Here is a 7,014-nt window from a genome sequence, read left to right as displayed (position 1 = left end):
CCTGGCCCATACTCGTTTTTTTTAATCCGAATTCTCCGAGTTTTTATCAAGTTTAGTCCTTAAATCAGATAAAGTAATTATTGTAGGTGATTTTAATATTCATGTGGATGTTGAAAATGACAGTCTCAGTAATGCATTTTTTTCATTAATAGACTCAATTGGCTTCTGTCAGAGTGTGAATAAACCAACTCATTGTTTTAATAACACTCTTGACCTTGTTTTATCATATGGCATTGATATTGAACATTTAATAGTCTTCCCACATAATCCTTTTTTATCTGACAATTTTTTAATAACTTTTGAATTTCTATTATTAGACTACAAGCCATTAGGCAAAACTTCCTACAGCAGATGTCTATCTGACAGTGCTGTAGCTAAATTTAAGGAGGAGATTCCTTCAGTGTTTAATTCAATGCCATGTCTTAATATAAGGAGGACTCCTATAATAACTGTAGTCACTCCCAAATTGATCATCTTGTTAATAGTGCTGCAGGCTCACTGCGAACACCACTAGATTATATTGCCCCTATAAAGAGGAAAATATTAAAACATATTGTGTTCGCAACACTGTGCTGAATAAATGTAAAAATAAATAAATAAAAATCATTATCTTTTGTCTGTCAAATATTATTGATCATTACTATTAATAGAAATCCTAATAGAATAGAACAGAAATAACTTTATTGTCCCCGAGGAGAAATTTGTCTTGGACACAGTGCTACAATTTGTTGCTTCACAGAAACAAGCATACCTCATTCCCAACTCGTCGAAGACTGACGCTTTGTCTCTTTCTTTTGGCATCCCATACAGCCGCATATGGAACCCATCAGCAGCTGTATGGGACGCACCGGGCTTTCTATTGACTCTAATGTAAACCCATTCGCGGCACTTATAGGCACTTACAGAAACTTCCATCACTACAATATTAACCTGATCGCTCGTTCCAACATTATTAGGACAAAAAAGTATGAAGTGAAGTTAGTTAGTTATGTTAACTGCACAATTAGACATCAACACTGTCAAATTAGCAACAACACATATAGTTCCTCCAGTGACCGGCATGAGGCAAGAGGTCTTAATTAAAACACATTATTGCTGGTCAAGCCGTGAGAACGGGTTAAAGAAGGAAAAAATAAGTTAACAAAAATAATGCTGTATGCATATCTCATACATATATATTGTCTAGCTGTATGTTTACAGATAGACAGAATTAATTATTTGTCTAGCTGTAAACATACAGCATTATTTTTGTTAATTTATTTTTTCTTTCTTTAACCCAGTTCACACGGGTTGACCAGCAATAAATCCCTGCATTTTAATGAACATGAAGACTCTTCCTTCACTCTTCCGAGTGGCCATCAGAGTCTTGGCAGTGCCTGCCTCCAGTGCTCCAGTGGAGCAAGTTATCAGCCATGGTGGCATCATAATACGTCCCCATCCTGCACAAATGACTGACAGACTTTTGGCCAATTTGAGCTTTTGCACATGCAATGCAGCATAGGGCCCTGACATAGAAAAGCACAACCCTGTTCATTGTTATGTTCATGTGTTTGTTATACACCACCCCTCCTTCTCTCTTACACACACACACACACACACACACAGACAATATGAGATGAGATGAGATAGATAGACAGGACAGAAACTGCTGTGGAACTAGTTATAGTGCAATATGCTATGGAAATACAATGTCAGTCTTTGTTCTTGCAAAAAAAGTTTTGATTAATAAATAAAGATCTTAAAAGCATACATGATCTGTGCAAATATTATTACTCTGTTGTTAAAAGGACTCGAAAGAACTCGAAACTCAAACTGTAGGACTTGGGACTTGACTTGAGACTTGTCGGCCTTGACTTGGGACTTGAGGGCAAAGACTTGAGACTTACTTGTAACTTGCAACACAATGACTTGGTCCCACCTCTGCCTATTACCCCACTAGAACACTGCATTCTCTGAATGCTGGGCTACTTGTGGTTCCTATAGTCTCTAAAAGTAGAACAGGAGCCAGAGCCTTCAGTTACCAAGCTCCTCTCCTGTGGAACCAGCTTCCAGTTGTGGTTCAGGAGGCAGACACCCTCTCCATATTCAAGAGTAGGCTTAAGACATTCCTCTTTGATAAAGCTTATAGTTAGGGCTGGATCAGGTGAGTCCTGAACCATCCCTTAGTTATGCTGCTATAGGCCTAGACTACCGGGGGATTTCCCATGGTGCACTGAGCTCCTCTCTTCCTCTCTCGGTCCGTGTATCTTTTGGTCATTGGATTTTCCTTTCAGAAACGGGTATTAAAAAATAGAAAACGAGTGGTTATTTGATTTTCGTTTTAAAATACAAAAATTAAAATTGAAATACAAGGCGTTTTTCTTTTTCATGGTCAAAAAGGGATGAACGAAATTAAAAAAATGATTCGATTTTCATTTTCTATTTCATATAACAAAAAATAAAATCACTAGAAAACAGAAACGGAAAAAAGGCATGTTGTTTCATATTCTGAGACCGGATGTTATCATTAACAGGACGGTGCTGTGGAGAAGAAACAGTAGGCTAGTAGACTGCGGTCAATCCAGCCGTGAGTCCGATCTCCGTGGTCAAATCAGCCGCACTTAAATTTAGAGTGTACAAGTATTCTCAGCATTATGGTAAATGCGGAGAAACGCCGTATTTACTTCCGGTTTTCAAAATAAAGGTATTTAGAGCCGTAAGCTATAATTAAAATATGTTACATTAAAGTGTTGTGTGCCCCTGGTGAATAAAAAAACACTTTATATCAAGTATCTTTACTGCACCAGTGTGGAGAAATACCAAAATAAAAGTCCATATTTGTACCTCCAAGTGGTATTTTCATATATTTGAGCTACTGTAAAAACACTTTGCTCAATAATTCCTGGCTACTGATGGTATATTTGACTTCTACACATCTAAGACTACAAGTATACTTAATATCAAGCATTTTTACTGTACCAATGTGGAGAAATTGAAGAATAAAAGTCCCATATTTATACTTCCAGATTCCATATTTTCTTATATTTGGTCAAATATGCAGTCTCTGGAGGCATAAATATGAGGCTTTTATTTTAGCATTTCTCCACACTGGTGAAAATCGAATATTTTTTTAAATTTCGCTCATCCCTTTTTGACCATGAAAAAGAAAAACGCCTTGTATTTCAATTTTAATTTTTGTATTTTAAAACGAAAATCAAATAACCACTCGTTTTCAGTTTTTTAATACCCGTTTCTGAAAGGAAAATCCAATGACCAAAACATACACGGACCACCCTCTCTCTTTCTGCACTCATTCATGTTCCATTAATGCATGTTACTAACTTCACTTCTTCCCCGGAGTTCTTGTGCTTTCTCGTCTCGCAGGTTCTTATCGATCCTGGTGGAGCCTCCTGCCATGGTCCTGCTAGATTGCCATTGACTCCCATTGCTTATGTTACTGATTTTATTGTTATTGTTATTATTATTATTATTATTACTACAGTTACTATTAATACTATTATTGTTGTTCATCGTCCCCCAACGTTCTGGCGTTTGTCGTCGTCATCATCTTCTTCAAGTTCATCATCATCATCATCATCGTCATCATCGTCATCAGACACTTCTATTAGTATACTTGTTGCTGTGCACCTTTGTCTCTGTCTCTGTCCTTCTGTCTTTACCCCTCTATGCCTCTCTCTCTCTCTCTCTCTCTCTCTCTCACTCTCTCTCTCTCTCTAACCCCAACTGGTCTAGGCAGACGGCCACCCACCTAGAGCCGGGAGCTGTCCGTCTGCTTGCTCATGGTGGGACCTGTTGGGTCTCTGTGAATAATTATATAAAGAGTACAGTCTAGATCTACTCTATCTGAAAAGTGTCCTGAGATAACTGAATTGAATTGAATTGAATGCTACAGGATGTAGACTGTAACACACTCCCTGATACTTTCTATAAGAGATCATCTCACATCCCGTCTGCTTTTCAGTTCGCTACTTCAGGCTGTGGCCGACAACAAACATGCCCAATCGTTTATGAAAATCTTGATATTGATTTGGGGTCAATGACATGGCTGATAGCTAGCTAGTCTTGTCTACTGTCAAATCATATTTACTGTTTGCCGGCCGTATCCAGTGTTATTGACTTGCCAGCATAACGTTAGCTCTCTGGCTTGTAGCTGAGCCAATGGTTCGTATTTTCTTGAGTAGTGAACAACATTTCCATTGCATTAGAATCTTATGGGATGGTTATGATTCTTCCAGGCATTAGGGAGGACCTCAGGTGTTACCAGGAAAATGGAGTTATGGCATGTAGGGGAGAGTGGGGTAAGATGAGCCATTTCTCATATTTAGGATCACTACATCAAGGCAATCATAGTTTTGTTGCTAACTAATATATCTGCATATATTTCAGGATGTTGTGCATCGCTTCAAACAAACAGAATGAGTGTAAACATAACTGTTTTGATAATATAGCATGTCCAAAAAAAGTGGTCTCGTGGCTCAACGTACCCCGTGTATGGGGTACGTTGAGCATAGGACCGGGGTAAGTTGAGCCGTATCCCTACTCCCCCCACCCTCCTCCCCACCTCCACCCCACCCCTCCCTCACCTTCTCCCTCCCTAAATAACACTCACTGCTTCACATTCATGTGTATTTTTATTTATTATGCACAATTCAACAGGTACAATAACTTTTTTTATTATTATTATTGCATATAACTGCTGAACAGCTGTTTTGTAAAAAGAACATTTTAACATGAGAATGCATTAAAGTGCGCTTAGGAAGAGAACATTAACAGCTGTGTTTTTGGAATATACACAGAATATGTTTTTGGATACACTTATTAAGTGTATTTTGGCTGTAGCCACCGGCTCAACTTACCCCTGGCCAAATGGCTCAACTTACCCCAGAGCTACCATTTTGTCTTTATTAGTCCCCACAGTTAAAATTGTGCACTTTTATGCTAGGTTTATGAGCTCATATTGTAGCTCATAGATACCACAACTGATGTATAAAACAAATTTAAAATTATCTATTTTGGTCTAAACACAATCATCATGAAACTTATGATAGACTAAATTCACTTTCAAGAGTGAAAAATGATTTTTTGGAACTAAATATCTAACCACTTTACCCATGTGGTTCTTACATTCACAGACTTCATGAAATGATGCCTTCCTCCTAAATATTTGGTCACATGATCAATGTTTTTTTACCATTTCCTAGCAACAAGGGGTGGCTCAACTTACCCTTTGGCTCAACTTACCCCACTCTCCCCTATATATTTTTAAATTATTTTTATGGTTTGCTAAGTGACCATGGTATAAGCAGGTTAATGCCCTTCAAGTTGTCCATAACTGGGAATCGGGAACTGTCTGATGCGGTTCTGGCCTCCATGTTGTCCATTAATTCCTGATAATGGACACCTCGTCATTATCCCCTACATGTGCTACCTTAGCACCTCATGCTTTCTGCAGCTACTGAATCTATAGCAGTAACAGTTACATAATCTTATTAACATATATTAATGTTAATAAGCATTTTATAATGCTTATTAGAAGCATGTTAATATAAAGTGTTAGCATAGGTTTCCACAGTGTTAGTTGCACATAGTCAATAAAAGAATACAGGTGTTTATTGTTTATTACCCTTTAGCTTAACTTGAGTATTTCTTAGTGATTATGATGTACTGCATGTAATTCCAGTTTAAAAATCATTATGTGCTGTTGAAATTTATTTTAACTCACCTGTTTCCCTCCCCCCTGTAACCACGCTGTCTGCTGTTGGTGAGCTTCACCTTTTGACCACAGGGGGTCAGGATTGGCCACTGTATGGATGTGGATCAGCTCTACTTAAAAAATAGGAAAGAATTGGTTTGATTTCGTATGTACACATAACTTTAAGACCCTGTTCAAAATAAATGAAAATGCTGAAAAATATTTTAATAACTACCCACTTCTTTGAATGGAAAATATCAATATGGTGTAAATCCTGACACTTGAATTTTCAAAAAAAGCTTTTTGCTTGAAAAAATAAAAAAAAAACACAGAAAAAAAGAAAACAACCCAAAACTGTTGAAATGTTTAGCAATCATTAATTCATTAATAGCATAACTGAGTTTGAAATTAACATGTTAATTAACAAGTTATAACCCCACCCAGCGGCCCCGACCATCACCACACACACCTTAACTGCTTTTTACAGGTTTCCATGATGTATTGTATTAACATTACTTACATCATCAGCATTATTAATGCTTTCATTTATTCATTTCAGATAAGTTTGCTGTATCTATATGGCACTGACAAAACAACTCTCATTAATGAAAACGAGACATCAAATTATTTTTTTCTCTCAAAATAAGCTTTTTTTTTTTAAGAAATTCTAAATCACTTCTTATCAGATTTTTTAATTAGCCTCTAAACAGATAAACCAACATTTTGTACAGGAATTTATAGGTCTTCCTTTTTTCTTTTGTAAATAAAAATTTAATCTGAGAGACTTTTCCTTTAGACATGTGGGTGGATATACTGCATACCTCATTGTTGTCTCAACAATTATTCTTTTATTATTTTTTTAGGCTGATATTATCTATTTAAAAAGCTTTTAAACACTATTATAGACTGGTATGATTTAATAAGGTCGACTCTAATGCTTTTCTATTGTTTCTTATATTTTGTTGTATTTATCTACGTTTGATTGTTGAATGGTAATTTGGGGTTGTATATGCTCTCTTTGCACCTATTGTATTGTCTGGTATTGTATTTTGTGACGCACATGCTAACTCTGGCGCTTTATTTATTTATTTATTTATTTATTTATTTATTTATTGAACGATATGCTCCTTTAAACGCCGATTATGCAGTGTAAAATAGTGTTGGTTTCCTGTGCTGGAGAGGCAGCAAGGTTTCACTAATATACTCATCAACCTCCGTATTTACAAAAATAATAACTTTATATAAGTGGGACAATAATCAGTGAGCTGAACCTGACCTGCCGATCTTTCACTATTTAATTTCCCGTGAAGCCTCCTCCCTGC

This window comes from Dicentrarchus labrax, unplaced genomic scaffold (genome assembly GCF_905237075.1).
Source record: "Dicentrarchus labrax unplaced genomic scaffold, dlabrax2021, whole genome shotgun sequence".
Taxonomy (NCBI): domain Eukaryota; kingdom Metazoa; phylum Chordata; class Actinopteri; family Moronidae; genus Dicentrarchus; species Dicentrarchus labrax.
The sequence above is the reverse complement of the archived record's forward strand: the minus strand, read 5'-3'. Positions refer to the sequence as shown.